Below are 23901 nucleotides of genomic sequence, written 5' to 3'. Positions count from 1 at the left end.
TATGTATGTGTACATATATTATAATTTAGTCTGTCCAACATTGAAGTAGGAATTATACTCCCCACTTTACAGAAAAGAGAAGTGAGGCTCAGAAAGGGAAGTTAATTTTCCCAAGGTCACACAGCGCAAGTAGTGGAGCCAGATGCAAACCAGACCTGTCACACTCCGGGGTCCTCACTCTCAGCCACTGTGCTGTACTTGGATCAGGCTTCTTTTCACAAGCTCGAAACGGCTTTGGCATACAGCCAGCAATAAAGGCCACATGCTGTTCCTCAACTCACTGAAATCCAAAGTAACAGTTTTGGGTGGATGGCACCTATTTTTAATCTGAGCACTCAGAAGCCTCTAGAGTGAGTTGCTTTGCTCAAAGCAGTTATTCTACGCTAATGAAATCGTGATGATGAGTGCCACACTCAATACAGCAGAATTCTCTGACCTCAAAACGGTCATTTATCTGTACCCAGAGATGAGTCCAAATTATTTTCTCAGAATTTGGATGTAGCCTGACAGTCATGTGGACTAGTTTAGACCACTGTCTTTGGAGTTTGATTGTGGTTCTGCATTTAACTATTACTTCAGGCTACTAAAACTCTCCGTGGCTTAGTCTCCTCAACTGTAACATGGCAATAATAATGTCCATCTGTATGGAAGCCATGTGAGTGTCTTCCTAATTACAATGGCTCTCTGAATTCTCCTCATCCTCCCAAAACACACATTACTGAGGACAATAAGTGCCCATGATTGAGCGCTGAGGATGAAAGATCAGTAAGACCCCATGCTAGCCATCAAGATACAGGAGAGAAATGTAAAATCATCACAATAATTAATTACAATAGAGTCTGATAAGTCCTATGACAAGATAAGTACCAAGAGAATGTTACTCTCCTGGGGTGGAGGTTGAGGAAAGTTTTGGAGGTGACATTTAGGCTGGGTCTTGTTAGATAAGAAGGATTTGCAGAAAAGGTCAGTTGTTTGCCCAAAGGACCTCTAACTAGTAGCGTTTCAGGAACTGTGATACATGAAGTAGAACAGAGGGGGTGTCTCCCTGTAGACCCAGAATTAGGAACCAGAAGTGAAACATCAAGTACTCTACTTTCTGAAGTGAAGTCAACTTTATCTCAGAGATGGCAATAGCCATCTCTGTCCTTCCTGCTGAGAGGGCGGGCCACCAAAGCTGATGTGAAAGCAGCTGTGGAAAGGCCGGGCGTGGTGGCTCAAGCCTGTAATCCCAGCACTTTGGGAGGCCGAGGTGGGCGGATCACAAGGTCAGGAGATCGAGACCACAGTGAAACCCCGTCTCTACTAAAAATACAAAAAATTAGCCGGGTGCGGTGGCGGGCGCCTGTAGTCCCAGCTACTCAGGAGGCTGAGGCAGGAGAATGGCGGGAACCCGGGAGGCGGAGCTTGCAGTGAGCCGAGATCGCGCCACTGCACTCCAGCCTGGGCAACAGCGTGAGACTCCGTCTCAAAAAAAAAAAAAAAAAAAAGAAAGCAGCTGTGGAAACAGTCCCAGTCCATAGGCTTGGCTCCCTGGCCTTAGTTTACCCAGTGATAATGACGCCGCCAGTATATCCCCCTCAATCCAGTGGCCATAGTCAGAAAGTGGGTTCAGCTGTGCGCAGTGGCTCACACCTGTAATCCCAGCAGTTTAAGAGGCCAAGGCGGGTGGATCACCTGGGTCAGGAGCTCGAGAACAGCTTGGCTAACATGGTGAAACTCTGTCTCTACTAAAATTACAAAACAAATTAGTTGGGCATGGTGGCACACGCCTGTAATCTCAGTCACTCGGGAGGCTGAGGCACAGGATTACAGCCACTGACATGCCCAGCTAAGTTTTGTATTTTCAGTAGAGATGGGGTTTCGCCATGTTGGCCAGGCTGGTCTTGAACTCCTGACCTCAAGTGACCACGCACCTCGGCCTCCCAAAGTGCTGGGATTATAGGCCTGGGCCACTGCATCCGGCCATCTCTGCATATTTAAAAAGTAATTAATATCCTTAATATCTTTTAAAAATACAATGGTACAAAAATAAGGGAAAACGTTTAAAGATTATTTTGTTCTTTACAATTCTCTTGCTCTTTTTTGATTTGTTTAGGAATCAAATTTTTGGGGAGAGTCTAAAATGATGAAATTGGAAAATAAGCTCTATTAGGTGCACTATTAAGTAGAAAGAGCCTCTCAAGTTTTCTCCTAGGCTATTTGAAGTTATTTTATTTGGGAATTTTTTCTTCCTAATTCTACCTCATAAGACAAAGTACTAGGAGATACAAAAGATAGTGATGTAATGGCACTGTTTCCCTAGCACTGAATTATTTTCATTTGAAAGAATTTGGTCACTTTTCAGAAAAGTAATGATAAAGTTATTTTTACCTTTGGTTAATTTGATTTCTTAAATAGCACTTTCCTTGACAGAAATTTACAGTGTAAAGACAATACGTAACTGGTTCAGTCAGATGAAAATTCAATAATTAGCTTATGTTGAAACTAGATGTTGATTTACTACAGGATTATACACGTGGATTCCATAAAACCAAAGCAAACTTTATGGCAATACGGGAAAGGCAGAATCTCATGGGATCAGTATAAAAAGATATTGAGTAAGTTGCCTTTTATATTATTTTGTAGAATATTTATTCAAATTTGGCTTTAGGATATGTTCACGGTTAATTGCAAATTGAGTGGCAGAACCATGGTGGAGATTTCACCGTTTCCAAGTCCCATTTCACTGTCTTTAAACATCGCTGCTACAGCGTCATCCTAATCTACTTTTCCGTTTTTATCTCATGCTGCCTCTTATTTTACCATTGGCTGCTGCCAACCTTGACTTTCCTGTCTTAATTCAAAGTGCAGCTTAGATGGTATCTTCGCGGTATTTTGATCTCTTACCACCCACCCTAAGAATTACAACATTATTTTTATGATCCTCTGCAGATGTGCTAAAGAAAATAAAATTGTTAAAATTATAGCATTATCAGTTACTGAAGTTCTCCATGTTTGTCTTCCGGTTTATCCACTATCTCTGCCCCCTCCCTTGTCCCAACAATTGTATATTACATTTGTATGTATTACAACAATAATACATAGAAACTCATAGCCTTAATGTTACATTATTTAAGGACTCCCAATGTTTTTATGCTGATCTCAATCTATCATTTTAAATATTTTTTAAGGTGAAGTCATTTCGCCTCTCCTTTAATGATCTATTCTAGCATTTGATATACAATTTGGGAAATTTTTTCACAACTGAACACTACTGACAATGTTAAGTCCCGTGGGCATCTCATTGAAGATGAAGACTTTCCAATCTGGAGCCATCGAATGATACCTGTCATCGTGTCACTGGTGAGAGATTATGTGATAAGTTTCATAAACTGTGATATACACGATTATCAACTATACATTATGTGTACTCTCAGAAACACTTTCCTAGAGATCCTTTATTTTGTTGTGACAGTTTCAACAGTAAGACAGTTGTCCGATTTCTAGTCCTTCAGGACATGTAAGCCTTTTGTTTAATTTCCGTTCAGTGCATTTACATACACATTTTGAGGAATACACTGAGAACCTGTGTACGGGATGCCTTTAATGTACAGACACCGAGCACCCCTCACACACAATGTGTGGGAATCACTAGAATGCAACCCACTGTAATCACTTGGTTTTTGAAAAATGGGCAGAAAAGATATATTCATCCATTCCTTCAACTAGCTCCTGAGGACCAACTCTGAGTTAGTCACAGTAGCAGGTAGAAATGTAAAGACCAACGTGGCCCTGCGGGAGTTTATAATCCAGGTGCTGTTGGAAAGTAAGGCAGGTACTCAAGTTAGTATAATCCAAGGCAGAATATGATTAGTGAGATGTGATATAGTAATGATACCTGACATTGTGTGTGTGTGTGTGTGGGTGTGTGGGTGTGTGGGTGGGTGGGTGGGTGGGTGTGTATAGTAACTTACACAGTATTTTTTCATGTATTTTTTTTTTTTGGCTCCATAATGATCTTTCGGTTAAGATAGAAATAATCAGTCTCATTTTACAAATGTAGACATTGACACACTTGTCTAAGGTGAAGCCCCTATGAAAGGATGGAGTATAGATTTAAATCCAAGTCATCAGTCTCCCAAGTCCAGTGTGTTCTTGGTTATATCATTCTGCCTTCCTCGGTGGTGTTTTCTCCTGTGCTTTTCACAGTAGCCCTGCGTCTCAGCCAGTATTTCCATTTTAACAGCATGACTCTCTTTGGTCTTACTGTAGTATTTGTACAGTTAACTTGAATTTTAAAAATTTGGAGCCAGGCATGGTGGTTCACACCTGTAATCCTAGTACTCTGGGAGGCCGAGGCGAGCGGATTGCTTGATCTCAGGAGTTCGAGACCAGACTGGGGAACATGGCAAAACCCCATCTCTACCCAAAATACAAAAATTAGCTGGGCATGGTGGCGTGCTCCTGTACTCCCAGCTACTTGCGGGCCTGAGGCAGGAGGATCACTTGAACCTGGGAGGTTGAGAAGGCTGCAGTGAGCTGAGACTGTGCCACTGCACTCCAGCCTAAGTGACAAAGAGATCCTGTCTCAAAAAAAAAAAAATTGTTGGTTTCCTAAGGTTTCCGTTGGTGGACCGCATGTATTACTGTTATGGAAAACATTCCATTTCAACGGCTTTCCCTCCCCATGCGCTACATACTAAATCAGTGCTACGGTTTACTTCCGCTTGGAGAAAATGAAGATAGCAGAGAAGGAAAGTAAGGTAAAAGTAAGATATTTTGTTTGTTTGTTTCTGAATGTTGAGTTATTTTTGTGAAAAACATAGTAAACTGTTAGGCCTAAAATAGAGAGGCGTTAATACTTATCTGTTTATACTAGATATCATTTTTGGGGGTGAAAGGGAAAGGATGACGCACTTTGTTGTTCATTCAAAACTATGAAGAGACTCCATGCATCTACTTTCAATATCACTGGGGTCACTCAGTTCCTCAGATTTTGTATCCTCTGCCAAAAATGTTTATAAATGTTCTCTTTTGTCCCAGGTCATATAAAAGTGGGTCTGGAGTAAACAACAGACGAACTGAGCTATTTTTGAAAGAACATGACCACCTTCAAAAGTAGGTATTATTGAATGTACGTGCATGATGCGATTTTCCGTGTTTATTGATTCATTGCCTTATGTAACAAACATTTTATGATGTTTATTATAGTAAGTGCTTTATCCATGCTAATTCATTCTATTCTCCTAATGACTCTTTTCCATAGAAAAGGAATTGTAACTCTTCCGACCATAATGAGAAAAGATCCAGTGCTAATCACTTAATTGTTACCTTAACATGTTTTTTTATTGCCTTAATGTGCTCTTTTCCTTAGCAAGTCTTGCTCTAAAGCTTTTGTCCAATACTACAGGTTATTAGTTAAAAAATCATGCTGATAATGAATTATGTTTGAATGGCCTGTTACCTCTTTTTTTTTTTTTTTTTTTTTTTTGAGACAGAGTCTGGCTCTGTTGCCCAGGCTGGAGTGCAGTGGCCTGATCTCAGCTCACTGCAAGCCCCGCCTCCCGAGTTCACGCCATTCTCCTGCCTCAGCCTCCCGAGTAGCTGGAAGTACCGGTGCCCGCCACCTCGCCCGGCTAATTTTTTTTCTATTTTAGTAGAAACGGGATTTCACCATGTTAGCCAGGATGGTCTCGATCTCCTGAACTCATGATCCGCCCGTCTCGGCCTCCCATAGTGCTGGGATTACAGGCTTGAGCCACCGCGCCCGGCCGGCCTGTTACCTCTTATATATGAAGAAGCCATATAAAGAGACATTAGGTCATATATCAAATTCTAAAAAGGTTTTATTTTTCAAGATTTCAGAAGAAAGTACTTAAATACTTGGATGAAGTAGATATAGTTTTAAAAATAAGCCACCATAGTCTGTTTCTTTAGTTTTCTACTTTTTTCTGAAATGTACAGGTTTCTTTGCTCTTGACTTTGTGTTTTGTTGTAGAAACTAAGGATCAGAAAATTACTTATCTCTGCGGACTTAGCCTATAAGCACTTGAGCAGCTTGTATCCGTGAGAGTTAAGTGTGAGGAATTATGTTGATATTTGCTACTGAATGTCATAAATTAGTCATGTCTTATGGGCTTAACATACCATTCAATTTACTTTTCTTTAATAGTCACCACTTTAAATATAAGCTGTTGAAATCAAAATACAGAAGGATCCAGAGCTTTTTAGAAGCCTGGGTGCTCCTAGTGTTGGAACTAGTTTTCTGAATCTGTTGGGCATTATTGGTTCGCAGAAGGGGCAGTCTCTTCTAGAGCATGTTTAGTTTGTGGTATTCATAGCTTTGGTAGTTCTCTTTGTATTTGACAAAGACCACTGTGAAAAGAATTTTGCGTTGCATCCAAAATTATATTAATCTATTCTTGGGGAACACAGTAATTTAGGGGATAGAATATTCAATAGCATAAAATACAGATTAGGTTGCATCAGTATCTCTATATTTATTGCTTCAAAAGACACAGTTAGAAATGCAGTAGTTGACTTTGACAAGAATGATTCGATGCTGAGAAGAGTCTACCAGTTATTATACACACAAATATTATTTATTTCATGACTTCAGAACACGTCCCATATTAAAACTTCTGTATGAATTTTGCAGAAAGTTTTGCCTTTGCTTTAATTATTCAAAGTAAATCCTTGAGGAGTTGAATATCATTCATTTTACAGGAGAATGAAGCAATTCAAGTATACACATCTTTAATAATTTGTTTAGGCTATAAACATGCTGAGAAGACAGAAATCAAAAGGTATTTTTCTATATTAGATCAAAGTATAAAGTCTCAGACAATTTTACATACAATATTCTTTATATATATTATATACTTTATATACATTTCTTTCAACATTCTTGTGAAGAAGTTTGTGTGTGCCAAACCTATACAGTGAGAAACTGAGATAGGATGAAACTGAATGGAAGGAGAGCTTCGATATATATATACTTCCAATATATACACTTTACATATGTTATATACTTTATATACATTTCTTTCAACATTCTTGTGAAGAAGTTTGTGTGTGCCAAACCTATACAGTGAGAAACTGAGATAGGATGAAACTGAATGGAATGAGAGCTTCAATATATATATACTTCCAATATATACACTTTACATATGTTATATACTTTATATACATTTCTTTCAACATTCTTGTGAAGAAGTTTGTGTGTGCCAAATCTATACAGAGAGAAACTGAGATAGGATGAAACTGAATGGAATGAGAGCGTCTGATGAATTAGAGGAGTTGTTGATTGTGAAAACCAGGGCTTAGTCATTGTTCTCAATATTGAGTACATGAGCCTCCAAATAAATTTTTTTCTTTTTCCTTTTTTTTTTTTTTTTTTTTTTTGCAGACAGTCTTGCTCTGTTGCCCAGGTTGGAGTGCAGTGGTGCGATATAGGCTCACTGCAACCTCCACCTCCCAGGTTCAAGCAATTCTCCTGCCTCAGCCTCCCAAGTAGCTGGGACTACAGGCGCCTGCCACCATACCCAGCTAATTTTTGGATTTTTGGTAGAGATGGGGTTTCACCATATTGTCAAGGCTGGTCTTAAACTGCTGACCTTGTGATCCACCCACCTCAGCATCCCAAAGTGATGGGATTACAGGCGTGAGCCACCAGCCCAGCCTCCAAATACTTTTTGTAGTCAATTTTTTTGAAATTAAAAATACTTGCTAGGTAGCAAGATAATATTAAAATTATTAGTAAAATATGGCTACAAAGTAATGTGAGAAACTAGTTTTTCAATGTTACTGTATTTCATTTGCTAAGTGCTTTGAGGAAGAAGTGGGAAGATTTTTTTGAAATAACAAAAGCTCTAAATGTGCTTTTGTCGTAGTGCTCATTTTAAAAAGCATAGATAGTTCAACAACACAAAAAGAAAAATTGAAATCACACATTACTACAAATTCTCTAACATCATTTTTTTTTTTTTTTTTTTTTTTTTGAGACGAAGTCTCGCTGTGTCGCCCAGGCTGGAGTGCAGTGGCCAGATCTCAGCTCACTGCAAGCTCCGCCTCCCGGGTTTACGCCATTCTCCTGCCTCAGCCTCCGGAGTAGCTGGGACTACAAGCGCCCGCCACGTCGCCCGGCTAGTTTTTTGTATTTTTTTTAGTAGAGATGGGGTTTCACTGTGTTAGCCAGGATGGTCTCGATCTCCTGACCTCGTGATCCGCCCATCTCGGCCTCCCAAAGTGCTGGGATTACAGGCTTGAGCCACCGCGACCGGCCTCTCTGACATCTTTTACTCTTCAGTAGATTGCAAGCCTTTTCCCGGGTAATCTGATTTTTGTTGTTGTTGTTGTTAAACATATGGTGTGGCCGGGCGCGGTGGCTCATGCCTGTAATCCCAGCACTTTGGGAGGCCAAGGGGGAAGATCATGAAGTCAAGAAATCCAGACCGGCCGGGCGCAGTGGCTGACACCTGTAATCCCAGCACTTTGGGAGGCCGAGACGGGCAGATCACGAGGTCAGGAGATCGAGACCATCCTGGCTAACACGGTGAAACCCCGTCTCTACTAAAAAATACAAAAAACTAGCCGGGCGAGGTGGCGGGCGCCTGTAGTCCCAGCTACTGGGAAGGCTGAGACAGGAGAATGGGGTAAACCTGGGAGGCGGAGGTTACAGTGAGCTGAGATCCGGCCACTGCACTCCAGCCTGGGTGATAGAGCGAGACCCTGTCTCAAAAAATATAAATGTGTATATATGTATATGCATATATATATATGTATACACATATATATGGTGCATATATTGCATAATACAGAGAAACTATAAATTATGTCACCACTTCCCTAATGCTGGCCTTTTGTATTATTTTCTGTTTTTATTATTATACACAGAAAGCCTTTGTGTGTATCCATCATTATTTTGATAAGTTCCTAAATTAGAATTGCAGGATTAAAAAACACACTCATTCGCAGTTTTTTCTATAATATTGCCAAATTTCCAAGTTTGATATTTTGCGGTAGGATCAGACTGTTTATGGCAAGAACTATGTTTAAGCTTATGCTTCTTCATAAATCTTTCATGATAATGTAAATTTTTACTTGTTCCAAAAGTACATATTTTCGCTTGGAAAAAGAGTAGATCAATTATTGTAAATGAATGCCAGACTTTCACACACACACACACACACACACACACACACACACACACACACAGAGAGAGAGAGAGAGGGAGAGAGAGAGAGAGAGATAATTAACTTTGTAATGAATTGTTTTTACCAGTTCTCCTTAATACTCTTTTTATCTGAAAATGGATGTTTGTAGGTTTTAGCAGTTTGTGTTATGGAAGACAGAAATTTCTTTTCCTACAAGGTGAATAAGATAACTTTCATTTTTGGCTTGCTTTCCCTGAGTCTCAGTCAGAAGAAAATACTGACTTTGAATTAGTGTCAAGCTTGTAGCTATTTGTTTTCCACGGGACTGTTGATACATTTTTAGAAAGTTTTTGGTTGCTGTTTCGGTTAATTTCTCTTCCTTTCTACAATTGTTGTCTTTCAGTACTCCCTGATGTTTTTCGTCTTGAAGAAGTAGCTAGTTAATTTTAAAGTTCTTCTCACCCCAAGAACTTCTGCCTTTATAATTGTTTCTCTCTTCATTTTTATTTTATACAAGATATGTGGCTGATTATATTGTTTCTGTCTGTACAGATGGAGAGTTAAGGAATAAAGAGGACAGACTAGATTACCTCAAACACTGAAATGCTATGATTTGTCCCAAGTCATACATGCATTATCTGATGAGACATAATATGCTTTTTCTCTGAGAAGCATTTTATCATTTTGAGTAAAATAGGTCTTCTGAATTTACCTTAATGAAGTTGACAACTTTCAGAGTTTTTCAGTGGTGAAGAGAAACTAGAATAAGGAGATAACCGACACAAACAGAAAAAGCCTCGTCTCTTCTGGATTCCTTTAATGCCAGTGGTCATCACCAGCTGTAGATCAGCCACCCTTTACCCGGGCTGGGACCTCCACCTTCTCATCTACAGGTGTATCACCTCAGAAATCTTCTGCATCTCACTGTCACCCAACACATTTTCTCCTTCCAGGCCTCTGCAGTCTCACGAGTTTGTCTGTATTTTTCTTCTTATAACCTACCCTGCTACCCTAGCCCGCCTGGATCTCACAGGAGATTAACTGAAATCCTCCCAACATTGGGCCTTTCCTGTGCCCATCTTCCTGCTGTACCCTGGTAAAATGCCAGCCCAATCCAGTCTGTTGTTCTACTCCTGTATCTGAGGGCTAAAGAAAAAGCAACTAGTCATACAGATGAACCCTGTTTTAAAGTAACTACTAAATCTTTTCAAACTCATCTAAGTGCTCAGCCTTGCCTAATGCCTTTTCCTTGCCCAACCCTGTTTAGTTCTCTCATTCTCTTCAACATCTTTACCCAATCTCCTTCCCCCTCTTGACCTTCCTGTCTCTTCACCTGATACTGAGGTTCTTAGCTCCTACATCATTGAGAATGTTAAGGTTTTGCTCTCTTCCATAAATTGACCTATAGGAGTATCCTTCACCCCTTTCCTATGGTTTTTAGGGTATGGAATATTTGTCCTGAGAGGGCCAATACATCCATTGGACGCTTGTCTCTATCCCCATTTGCTACGTAAGTATTTGACTTCAGCCATCCGGTACGCTGGCTGTGTCTCTGGTTTACACCTGCTGTCTCTGTGTCAGCACTCACTTCCGCTTTAGCCCATTGACTTCTTCCCTCACAACACTGCTGAACTTGTCAATAGGCACATCGGTGATCTCCTGCATGCCAAGTCTCACGGACATTTTTCTTTGTGTTGTTTGGCTGCTGCTCTGCCTGACTTGATATTATAATCTCCTTTCCTGAAACCCTAGGCTACTGTAGCACAACACTTTACTGGTTCTCCACTTACCTTCCTTACTTCTCTTTCATTTTTTTTTCCAGATCCCTCCAGATGTGGCCTAGGAATCCTTTCAAACACAGTGCTCCAGGCAGAAATTAGTTGGAGTTAGTTCACAAGATGCAATTTATTTGCCATCCACCCTTGCATTTCAGCTCCATGATTTGTCCTTGACATGCCTGTCTATAAAAACACTTTCTCCTTCCCAGAGATGGCAGCTAACAAGACCTAGCAAAGAGAAATGGGAATTTTCATTCACAGTTTCATAGGGAAAGCAATTGATAAGATTATTTTACTGCTAAGGATAATAAAATGAATGAGAGAGTTGAAGAAAGAGGCACAAATTCTGAAACTGTCTAGAACCATCTAAGAGGTAAAGCTGAGGCGTTTTATCCATACTTGTAGGCTGTGATTTTTTTTTTTTTTTTTTTTTTTTTTTTTGAGATGGAGTCTCGCTTTGTCGCCCAGGCTGGAGTGCAGTGGCAAGATCTCGGCTCACTGCAAGCTCCGCCTCCCGGGTTCCCACCATTCTCCTGCCTCAGCCTCCCGAGTAGCTGGGACTACAGGCGCCCGCCACCACGCCCGGCTAATTTTTTGTATTTTTAGTAGAGACGGGGTTTCACTGGGTTAGCCAGGATGGTCTCGATCTCCTGACCTCGTGATCCGCCTGTCTCGCCCTCCCAAAGTGCTGGGATTACAGGCTTGAGCCACCGTGCCCGGCCTGTGATTGTTTCATAGAAGTACTCTCTGATTTATGGGCATGTCATTGATCACAACTAGAATTACAGATTGGGTACATTAAGCACATCAGCGTAAAAATCCTTGACATTTTGGCCGGGCGCGGTGGCTCACGCCTGTAATCCCAGCACTTGGGGATGCCAAGGCGGGTGGATCACGAGGTCAGGAGTTCGAGATCAGCCTGACCAACATGGTGAAACCCCGTCTCTATTAAAAATACAAAAATTAGCCGGGTTTGGTGGCACGTGCCTGCAATCCCAGCTACTCGGGAAGCTGAGGTAGGAGAATGGCTTGAACCCGGGAGGCAGAGGTTGCAGTGAGCCAAGATCTGGCTGTTGCACTCTAGCCTGGCGACAGAGGGAGTCTCCGTCTTAAAAAAAAAAAAAAAAAAAAAAAGCCTTGACATTTAAAAAATACCTCTGGCAGGGTTTCAGTGTAGTCATAATATTTAAAATATTACCATGATTTTTCAGTTTCTTACACATAATTTTGTTTAGTCACATGAGTGATAAGAACATATAGACTTCTTGCTGGGGCATTGGCTCATGCCTGTAATGCCTGTAATCCCCTCTACTCAGGAGGCTGAGTCGGGAGGATTGCTTGAGGTCAGGACTTTGAGACTAGCCTGGACAATATAGCAAGACTCTGTCTCCTACAAAATACATAGCCATAAATAGATTTCTTGGTTTGTAGGGTTAACTTTTAATATTTTCCTCCCATTAATTGGCCCCCCCCCTTTTTTTTTTTTTTTTTTTTGAGATGGAGTCTCGCTCTGTCACCCAGGCTGGAGTGCAGTGGCATGACCTCGGCTCACTGCAACCTTTGCCTCTCGGGTTCAAGTGATTCTCCTGACTCAGCCTCCTGAGTAGCTGGGACTACAGGCATGTGTCACCATGCTGACTAATTTTTCGTATTTTTTTAGTAGAGTTGGGGTTTCATCATGTTAGTCAGGATGGTCTCGATCTCTTGACCTCGTGATCTGCCCGCCTCGGCCTTCCTAAGTGCTGGGATCACAGGCCTGAGCCACCGCGCTCGGTCTAATTTGCCACTTTTATCTGACTAAGATACCTTAACTTTTTCCTTGGATTGGTGATATAGTGAAATGATTAGGGCAGGGTTTTGAAGCCAGAGAGATTTGGGTTCCTACCCTGCTGTGGGCTGTAGATTTTGGGGGCAGTGGACTTAAATTCTCTGACTTTCCAGTTACTTTTATTTATTTTGTTTTTACTTTTTGAGATGGAGTCTCCCTCTGCCATTCGGGCTGGAGTGCAGCCGCGGGATCTCGGCTCCCTGCAAGCTCCGCCCCTCGGGTTCAAGCCATTCTCCTGCCTCAGGCTCCTGAGTAGCTGGGACTACAGGCGCCCGCCACCATGCCTGGCTAATTCATTTTTGTATTTTTAGTAGAGACGGGGTTTCACCGTGTTAGCCAGGGTGATCTTGATCTCCTGACCTCGCGATCCGCCCGCCTCAGCCTCCCAAAGTGCTGGGATTACAGGCCTGAGCCACCGCCCCCGGCATCCAGTGACTTTTAAGTGGGTAAAATAACCCTTACTTTGTAGAATGTTGCAAAGATTAGAAAGGATGTATGTAAAATGTTTACCTATTCCAGTGCTTGGTATGTAGTAGACGAATTCTAAAATTACACTGAGCCATTTTGCCCACTGTGGCTTTAGAATAGAAAAGTATACTCATACATTAGAATTGTGCACCTAGAGCTAAGTGACTCCAGCCCTGGGGAACCCTTCAATGCCAAAATGGCATGTAGGACTAGATAGACGAATGTCACCTGTCCCTGTCTATTAAAACTCGCTGTATTGGGCCGAGGACATCGCTTGGCGGATGAGTAAGCCTCACCCATCTGGACAGCAGCATTTATACTTCAACGTTACTTTTATCTTCATATTTGCTGCTTGTTGTTATTTATGTGGTAACTAGCATGAATGATTCACATACACACATACATATTCTCTGTCTTGTTGTGAAATATTACACCAAGGAGAAAACACCATTGTGCAGTTAGTGACAGTAAAGTAGCCCCAGACACAGTGCTCTTCGGTGGAAACATGGGACGTTTACAGAAGAAGCTCTGTGTCATAGTGATAGCCGTAAACTTTGGAATATGCAAAGATCTTGAAGTGTATCTCTCACCTATACCAGGGATTTTGGTACAGTACAGAATTGCATTTTGAGCTTATGAGAACTGGTAGCATTGGATTATTTCACTTTATGTCTATCACTCCGTTCATGGGGTATTTTCAGATTTCATGTCAAGGCTCCATTTGGCTCAGATGGTACAATTGTCTGCCATGTTGAAATAGGTGGCAATGCAAATTAATATTACCCTGAAACAAGACTTTATTTTTTTTATTTTCAAAATTTTTAAAAATTATAGTTTAAGTTCTGAGATACATGTGCAGAACATGCAGGTTTGTTACACAGATATACATGTGCCATGGTGGTTTGCTGTACCTATCAACCTGCCATCTAGGTTTTAAGCCCTTCATGCATTAAGTATTTGTCCTAATGCTATCTCTCCCCTTGCCTGCCGTCCCCTGACAGGCCCTGGTATGTGATGTTTCCCTCCCTGTGTCCATGTGTTCTCATTGTTCAACTCCCACTCATGAGTGAGAACATGCGGTGTTTGGTTTTCTGTTCCTGTGTTAGTTTGCCGAGATGATGGTTTACAGCATTATCCATGTCCCTGAAAATGACATGAACTCATTCGTTTTTATGGCTGCCTAGTATTCCATGGGGTACATGTGCCATGTTTTCTTTATCCAGTCTATCCTTGATGGGCATTTGGGTTGGTTCCAAGTCTTTGCTGTTGTAAATAGTGCTGCAGTAAACATATGTGTACATGTGTCTTTAGAGTAGAATGATTTACAATCCTTTGGGTATATACCCAGTAATCGGATTGCTGGGTCTAATGGTATTTCTGGTTCTAAAAGTCTTAAAATATCCTCTAAAGCAGATTTCAAAATACAACATCCATGAGTCCACAAGAGACCTGCTCACAGACGGCATCTGTAATTTACAGGAAGATGACGCTGACACTGGCTTAACCATGCACTTAGCACACCACAGTTACAATGAAAATCCAATTTTGTGCCAAAAGTGGGAAATAAATGGAGGTGTAAGTGTTTGCTTTAGGAGACTTTGATCCATGTAAATAGAAAATGGTTTTATTACATGTAAAATAAGATTTAAAGTGGTCACTGTGAGGAATCGCCATACTGTCTTCCACAATGATTGAACTAATTTACACTCCCACCAACGGTGTAAAAGCATGCCTGTATCTCCACATCCTTTCCAGCATCTGTTGTTTCCTGACTTTTTAATGATCGCCATTTTAACTGGCATGAGATGGAATATCATTGTGGTTTTGATTTGCATTTCTCTAATGAGCAGTGATGATGAGCTTTATTTCATATGTTTGTTGACCGCATAAATATCTTCTTTTGAGAAGTGTCTGTTCATATCTTTCACCCTCTTTTTGATGGGGTTTTCTTTCTTGTAAATTTGTTTAAATTCCTTGAGGATTCTGGATATTAAATCTTTGTCAGATGGATAGATTGCAAACATTTTCTCCCATTCTGTAGGTTGCCTGTTCACTCTGATGATAGTTTTTTTGCTGTGCAGAAGCCCTTTAGTTTAAGTGTTTATTTTAATATTTGTGTAATAATGTCCAGTTTTATCAAGCAGAATGATCTACATAGGAGCTTTTATGCAGAACTCATTGTTCTTCACTTAGAACTTGTTAGTCCCATAGTGAAGTCAAATCCATCTTCAGTTGCTACGTGCCTTTGTTACACAGTTAAACTTGAGTTGGAGATGCTCTGCCATAGGGAGGAATTTTCACCCCCCAGATGCGTTTGTGTAATATAATGTATTTTTCCCCTTTCCCCTGTGGAAACTTTGTGGAGGATTATTTCAGTGTTAACCCTGATGGATAGTTTAGTAATCGAACAAGTGTCTGTTACTCCTTTATTCATTGATTTATCAAGCACTTTTAAAGTATGAAATGAGATAATGTGTGTGAAAAACTTTGTAAGCTTTACACATTTAAGATTTTTTTCTCCAGTGCATAGCATGATGCCTGACATATTTTAATTGCTCTTTATACCCTTGAATGAACTGGTGAAGGGCCAAGAGTTATGAGAGTATAATACTAGAGTGGAGACGGATTCGTTCTGCTGAATGGACAGGTGGGATGCAGAGGCTTCCAAGAATATCACTTTTGAACCGGACTTCGAAATATAAGCTGTTTATTTTAAGAATCAAGAAAAGAGATTCTGGGGGGGCAGCTGTCAGTCGTTAAAGTGCCTTGATTAAGATGAACCACATATCTACAGGCTTATACAGTTTACAGGACGCTTTGTTTACAGTATCTCTTTTGAGCCTTATGACAGGTGCATGAGGTGAGTTCATACAACCAAGAGAAGCCTTGACCAGAACCTGGGTTCTAGGGTGTAAGAGACAGCATCTGGCCAGTTTATTCTCTTCAGTTTCACGGATGCTATGATTGCTAATATTATTGTATTTCCATTTCTGAAAGCATGGTTTTCTGAGTTACAAGTATATGAAAGACAAATGTATACATGTAATAAAATGTATAGTTTTCTTTTTCTTTTTCTTTTTCTTTTCTTTTCTTTTTTTTTTTTTTTGAGAGAGAGTCTCGCTCAGTCCCAGGCTAGAGTGCAGTGGTGCGATCTTGGCACACTGCAAACTCTGCCTCTGAGGTTCAAGCTATTTTCCTGCCTCAGCCTCCCAAGGAGCTGGGATTGCAGGTGTGCACCACCATGCCTGCCTAATTTTTGTATTTTTAGTAGAGAGGGGGTTTCACCATGTTGGCCAGGCTGGCTTCGAACTGCTGACCTCATGATCTGCCTGCCTCGACCTCCAAAAGTGATGGGATTTTAGACCTGAGCCACCGCACCCATAGTTTTCTTTTTATTTCTGTGTAGCAGGTTAGCTTGTATTGATACATGAGGAGGTTTTTTTCAGAGGTTTCAAAAACAAGCTAGAAAATGCTTCCATAATATTTCATAGATTCTTTATGATTCAAGCAGTTTTTCAGGATTTTCAGTCCATTTAAAGCATTTCTCTAACGAACACTAAAAATTATGAGCTCTACATTCTCTTGTAAGCTTTCTTTTTCTGTTATAGTTGAGCAACTTTGTTGACATTTTTACTTTTATTTTTATTTTTTATTATTTTTTTGAGACAGCGTCTCCCTCTGTCACCCAGGCTGGAGTGCAGTGGTGCGATCTCAGCTCACTGCAAGCTCCACCTCCCGGGTTCACGCCATTCTCCTGCCTCAGCCTCCCAAGTAGCCGGGACTACAGGCGCCTGCCGCCACGCCTGGATAGTTTTTTTGTAGTTTTAGTAGAGGGTGTTTCACCGTGTTAGCCAGGATGGTCTCGATCACCTGACCTCATGATCCACCTGCCTCAACCTCCAAAAGTGCTGGGATTACAGGTGTGACCCACCATGCCTGGCCCAGTTGTAGCTCTTATGTTTAGATCTTCGATCCATTTTGAGTCAATTTTTGTGTGTGGTGTAAAGTAAGTGTCCACCTACATTCTTTTGCATGTAGATAATCCAGTTTTCCCAGCATTATTTGTTGAAAAGACTCTTTCCCACGGAATGATCCTGGCACTTTGTTGCAAATCACTTCCCCATATAAGGGAGAGTTTATTTCTGAACTCTCTATTCTCTTTCAGTGCTCTGTTTTTATGCCAGTACAACACTGTTTTTTATTTTATTTATTTCTCTTTTTGAGGTGAAGTTTCACTCTTGTTGCCCAGGCTGGAGTGTAGTGGCCTGATCTTTGCTCACTGCAACCTCTGCCTCCTGGGTTCAAGCGCTTCTCCTTCCTCAGACTCCCGAGTAGCTAAGATTACAGGCATGCACCACCACGCCTGGCTAATTTTTGTAGTTTTAGCAGAGACAAGATTTCTCCATGTTGGTTAGGCTGGTCTGAAACTCCCGACCTCAGGTGATCCACCCACCTCGGCCTCCCAAAGTGCTGGGATTACAGGCATGAGCCACCACAGCTGGCAACACTATTTTGATTACTGTAGCTTTGTAGGAAGTTTTGAAATCAGGAAGTGTGATGTCTTCAAATTTATTCTTCCTTTTCAAGATTGTTTTGACTATTTGAGGTCCCTTGAGATTCTATGTGAGTTTTGGAATGTATTTTTTTTTTATTTCTGCAAAAAAGCTTTCTTGGGATTTTGACAGGGATTTGATTAAATGCGTAGATTGCTTTGGAGTAGGAACTTCTTAGCGACACTGAGGTGTTGCAGTCCAAGAACATGAAATGTCTTTCCATTTATTATGTTGTCTTCAGTTTATTTCAGAAAAGTTTTCTGATTTTTCTGTGTAGAAGTCCTGCATCGTCTTCATTGCTGACTTATATATACTTGTTTTGTTTGTTTTTTCTTTCTTTTTTCTTTTTTTTTGAGGTGGAGTTTCGCTCTTGTTGCCCAGACTGGAGTGCAATGGCAGAATCTTGGCGCACTGCAACCTCCGCCTCCTGGGTTCAAACAGTTCTCCCACCTCAGCCTCCCAAGTAATTGGGACCACACATGTGCACCATCACACCTGGCTAATTTTTTATTATTTGTAGGGACGAGGTCTTGTTATGTTGCCCAGCCTGGTCTCGAACTCCTGGGCTCAAGAGACCCTCCTGTGATGGCCTCTCAAAGCTCTGGCATTATAGGCGTGAGCCACCATGCTTGGCTTTAGGTTAGTTTTTAAAATCCAGTTTGTCAATCTGTCTTTTTTTTTGAGACGGAGTATCGCTCTGTCACCCAGGGTGGAGTGCAGTGGTATGACCTTGGCTCACTACAACCTCCACCTAGTGGGTTCAAATGATTCTCCTGCCTCAGCCTCCGGAGTAGCTATTACAAGTGCCTACCACTACGCCTGGCTAAATTTTTTTTTTTTTTTTTTTTTTTTTGTATTTTTACTAGAGACGGGTTTTCACCATGTTGGCCAGGTTGGTCTCGAACACCAAACCTCAAGTGATCTGCTCTCCTCGGCCTCCCAAAGTGCTGGGATTACGGTCGTGAGCCACTGCACCTGGCCAGTTTTTGTCTTTTATTTGCTGTATTTAGGTATTTGGGGCATTTACATAGTTACAGATGTTGTCAGAGTCCCATTTATTTGGGGGGGACGTGGGGGGACAAAGTCTTACTCTTGCCCAGGCCGGAGTGTAGTGGCTCAGTCTTGGCCTACTACAACCTCTGCCTCCCGGGTTCAAGCAGTTCTTGTGCTTCAGTCTCCCAAGTAACTGGGATTACAGGCATGTGCCACCATGCCCAGCTAATTTTTGTATTTTTAGCTAGAATTACAGGCCTCAGCCACCATGCCTCTTTTAAGTTTTTGTTTTTTGATTGCTCTTTTTCCTGCTTTCTTTTGGGTTACTTGAACATTTTTGGAATTCCATTTTTCTTGTATTTTTTTTTCGACCCCAATTCACTATGCCAAAACCATTTTTCTTTATTGTGTTTTATATCTGTTTATTTTAGTTCGTTGATATTGTTTGGATATTTGTTCCATTGAATTATTTTTTCTTCTTTTTTGAGACAAAGTTTTGCTCTTGTTGCCCAGGCTGAAGTGCAGTGGCACGATCTCGGCTCATCGCAAACTCCGCCTCCCAGGTTCAAGCGATTCTCCTGCCTCAGCCTCCTAAGTAGCTGGGATTACAGGCATGTGCCACCACACCGGCTAATTTTAGTAGAGATGGAGTTTGTCCATGTTGGTCAGGCTGCTCTCGAACTCCCGACCTAAGGTAATCCACCCACCTCAGCCTCCCAAAGTGATGGGATTACAGGCATGAGCCACCGTGTCCGGCATTATTTAGGGGAGGCCAAGATGGGTTAGTCACCTGGGGTCAGGGTTTGAAATCAGCCTGGCCAACATGGCAAAAGCCCGTCTCTACTAAAAACACAAACATTAGCCAGGCGAGATAGCGGCACCTGTAATCCCAGCTACTCAGGAGACTGTGGCAGGAAAATCGCTTGAATTTGGGAGGTGAGCTGAGATCATGCCAGTGCGCTCCCGCTTAGGCAACAGAACAAGACTCCATCTCCAAAAACAAACAAAAAACAACCACAAACAAACAAAAAAAGTTTTTTTCAGTTAATTCTGATTCTTATTTCTAATATCTGTGAGATATTAGAAATAAGATATATCGATGTTTGCATTTGTTTATTGCCTTTTTCCATTCAATTTGAAATCTTCCCAATTCTTGGTGTCTTTTTGGTATCACAAATAACTTTTGATTGAAACCTGCACATTTTTGTGTTGTCATGAGACTATGCAGCTTAAACAACTGTTTTAACTCTTACACTGATCTAACAGGGGTAGAGTGTTGGTGCCACCTTGTTAAGCCGCGTAGGGGATGAAGTTCAGGTTCTCTACCTTGTCTATGTTGACGTTTGAGGTAAACTCCCTTTTAGTTCCTTTTTTTTTTTTTGAGACGGAGTCTCCCTCTGTCACCCAGCCTGGAGTACAGTGACCCGATCTCGGCTCACTGCAAGCTCCGCCTCCTGGGTTCACGCCATTCTCCTGCCTTAGCCTCCCGAGTAGCGGGGACTACAGGCGCCCGCCACCTCGCCCAGCTAATTTTTTTGTTTTTTTCTTAGAGATGGGGTTTCACCGTGTTAGCCAGGATGGTCTCGATCTCCTGACCTCGTGATCCGCCCGCCTCGGCCTCCCAAGTGCTGGGATTACAGGCGCAAGCCACCGCGCCCGGCCTCCCTTTTAGTTCTTTGTAGAGGTGGAAGTCGTGGCTCCCCACCTGCCTGATCTCCGTGGTGGATGTGGCCTCATTTGTTACTGTGTGTGGGTGAAAGTTCTGACTCTCTCCTAGGTCTTCTCTGCTACCGCTCCAGTGGGAACAGGGAGGGATGCCCTATTACTGGCAGATGGTGGTGAAGGCCAGGCTTCCCCACGTTTCTCCACTGACACGGTGGGGAGAGGATGCTCATTAACTAGCATTTGGAATGAAAGTTCCAGTGCCCTGCTTAATTTGCTCTGACACCACCTGTGGGAATCTTGGATTGTTTTCATGACAGTCTCATGAGGGTGGATATCTAGGTTCCCCGTGTGATCATTGCTGGTATGGGTGGGGCTAGGTTTTCTGTGGTGTTATGCTGGATTAGAGCAGTTCTTCTTCAAAAGTTTTCTTTCTGGTGAACATACCACTTTACTGGTAATTTGGTCCGGAGAGAGAAGGTTTTCGTTGGGGCTCCTTTTTTTTTTTTTTTTTTTTTTTGGAAACAATCTCTTTCACCCAGACTGGAGTGCAGCGGCGCGATCTCTGCTCACTGCAACCTCCGCCTCCCGAGTTCAAGCGGTTCTCGTGCCTCAGCCTCCGGGGTAGCTGGGATTACAGGCGCCGGCCAACACGCCTGGCTAAATTTTATTTTTAGTGGAGACGGGATTTTGCCATGTTGGCCAGGTTGGTCTCCAACTCCTGACCTCAGGTGATCCACCCGCCTCGACCTCCCGAAGTGCTGGGAGTATAGGCTATGCTGGGAGTATAGCCACCGCGCCCGGCCCTGTTGGGGATTGTTTTGGTCTGTGCCCATCGGTGTTCCTGATGTACTCACTTCTTGCATTCCAGGAGTAGGATACATTAGTCAAGAAGAATACCCAGGGAATTTACTGCTATACTGTGCCTTGTGTCTTGTGATCCTGAACTAATTTGCCTTCTCTCCACCTTTCAGAGAACATTCGTTTCATTTATAATATTCACTTTTTAAATTTGTACTTAGTGGGAGGAATAGGGAAAAGTATGTCCGTTCCATCCTCCCAGAAGTGTAAGTCTAACCTTTGATTTCATTGAGTGTGCCCTATTTTTCTGTTTCTGTTTCATTGACTTCTGCTCGATCTTTCTTTTGCTCTTCTAGTTTCTTAAGGAAAAGATGAAGTCACTGATTTGTTTCTTTTCTAATATAGTCGTGTAATTGTATAAATTTCTCTCTCAATTACTGCTTTAACTGTCTTAAAAATACTTGATATTTTTGTCTTTTTTTTTTTACCCGTTGGTTATTTTATTTAATTAATTAATTTATTTATTTTATATTTTGAGACAGATTATGGCTCTGTCGCTCAGGCTGGAGTGCAGCGGCTGCGATGTTGGCTCACTGCAAACGCCACCTCCTGGGTTCAAGCAATTCTCTGCCTCAGCCTCCTGAGTAGCTACGGTTACAGGTGCCTGCTACCATGCCCGGCTAACTTTCGTATTTTTAGTAGAGACGGAGTTTCCCCATCTTGGCCACACTGGTCTTGAACTCCTGACCTTGTGATCCACCTGCCTCGATCTCCCAAAGTGATGGAATTACAGGCGTGAACCACCGCTCCCGGTCCCCATTGGTTTTTTTTTTTTTTTTTTTTTTTTTTTTTTTTTTTTTTTTTGAGACGGAGTCTCGCTATGTCGCCCAGGGTGGAGTGCAGTGGCCGGATCTCAGCTCACTGCAAGCTCCGCCTCCCGGGTTTTTACGCCATTCTCCTGCCTCAGCCTCCCTAGTAGCCGGGACTACAGGCGCCCACCACCTCGCCCGGCTAGATTTTTGTATTTTTTAGCAGAGACGGGGTTTCACCGTGTTAGCCAGGATGGTCTCGAACTCCTGACCTCGTGATCCGCCCGTCTCGGCCTCCCAAAGTGCTGGGATTACAGGCTTGAGCCACCGTGCCCGGCCCGCATTGGTTATTTTAAAAGTATGTTTTGATTCCAAATATCGGGATTGTGTATTGATTTTTTTTTTCTGTCACTGATTGCTAAATTAATAACACAGTGGTAAGAAAAAAACTCGTGATAAGACCTGAAACCTTTTAAATTTACCAAGAGTTGTTTTTCTGGTTCTAATATAGTATATCTTGGTAAGTGTTCCAAATGCACTTGAACAGAATTTTTATTCTGGTAGTTTGTGCAGAGTATTCTATAGTTAGGTCAGTTTGCTTAATGATGTTATTCAAGCTTCTGTATCCTTACTCATTCTCTGTCTACTGGTTCTGTTATTATGATTATCATTCCTTTGTTTTGAACATGATGTCGCTCTGTCACCTAGGCTGGAGTGCAGTGACATGCACAATCATAGCTCACTGAGCCTCCACCCCCTGGGCTCAAGTGATCCTCCCACCTCAGCCTCCCCAGTAGCTGGGTCTACAGGCGTATGCTACCACACCTAGCAAAAAAAATTTTTTTTTTTTTTGAGATGGAATCTCGCTCTGTCGCCCAGGCTGGAGTGCAATGGCGCGATCTCTGCTCACTGCAACCTCCGCCTCCTGGGTTCAAGCGATTCTCCTACCTCAGCCTCCCGAGTAGCTAGGATTACTGTTGTACGCCACCACGCCCAGCTAATTTTTGTATTTTTAGTAGAGACGGGGTTTCACCATTTTGGCCATGCTGGACTCAAATTCTTGACCTCAGGTGATCCGCCTGCCTCAGGCTCCCAAAGTGCTGGGACTACAGGTGTGAGCCAACACGCCCGGCCCACCCACTTAGTTTTTTAAAATCTTTTTGTAGAGACAGGGTCTCCCTGTGTTGCTCAGGTGGGTCTTGAACTCCTGTGCTCAAGCAATCCTGTCTCGGGCTCCCAAAGTTCAGGGATAACAGGTGTGAATCGCCACGCCTGACCTGGTTCTATCACATAGAGAGGTTTGCTGAAATTTTACAATGTAATTGTAGACTCTGGCCGGGAGCGGTGGGTCAAGCCTGTAATCCCAGCACTGTGGGAGGCGGAGACGGGTGGATCACAAGGTCAGGAGATGAAGTCCATCCTGGCTAACACGGTGAAACCCTGTCTCTACTAAAAAATACAAAAAACTAGCCGGGCGAGGTGGCGGGCGCCTGTAGTCCCAGCTACTCGGGAGGCTGAGGCAGGAGAATGGCGTAAACCCGGGAGGCAGAGCTTGCAGTGAGCTGAGATCCGGCCACTGCAATCCAGCCTGGGCGACACAGCGAGACTCCGTCTCAAAAAAAAAAATAAATAAATAAATAAAAATAAATTGTAGATTCTTTCATTTCTTCTTACAGTTCATACTTTCATTTTTGCTTTATTTATTTTGAAGCTCTGTTATTAATAGGTAAATAAATGTTTAGGATTTGCATGTGTTCTTGATGAATTAAACCCTTAATGTTTATAAAATGATGCTCTTTTTTCCTCATAAAATTTTTATTTTTGTCTACTTTACATGATAGTATTATAACGATTTCAACTTTCTTTTGATTTTTT

The 23901-nt window shown here is 42.1% G+C and overlaps 1 protein-coding gene across 9 annotated transcripts in view; it reads left to right on the top strand.

Moving 5' to 3' along the window:
* Positions 1–4638: 4638 nt before the first annotated feature.
* Positions 4639–23901, top strand: part of LOC139359569 (14-3-3 protein epsilon-like) — a 91499-nt gene continuing 72236 nt past the window's right edge. For 4 of the 9 annotated variants that reach the window (XR_011615643.1, XR_011615640.1, XR_011615637.1 and 1 more), the window contains exons 1-2: positions 4641–4742; positions 5023–5097. The gene's annotated coding sequence lies outside the window, so the exon portion shown is untranslated. Of the gene's footprint in view, positions 4743–5022; positions 5114–23901 lie in introns of all 9 variants that reach the window. The other 5 variants (XR_011615639.1, XR_011615641.1, XR_011615638.1 and 2 more) reach the window with 5 other exon arrangements.

The sequence above is a fragment of the Macaca nemestrina genome, chromosome 17 (genome assembly GCF_043159975.1).
Source record: "Macaca nemestrina isolate mMacNem1 chromosome 17, mMacNem.hap1, whole genome shotgun sequence".
NCBI classification, from domain to species: Eukaryota; Metazoa; Chordata; class Mammalia; order Primates; family Cercopithecidae; genus Macaca; species Macaca nemestrina.
This window is presented reverse-complemented; position numbering and strand designations above follow the sequence as displayed.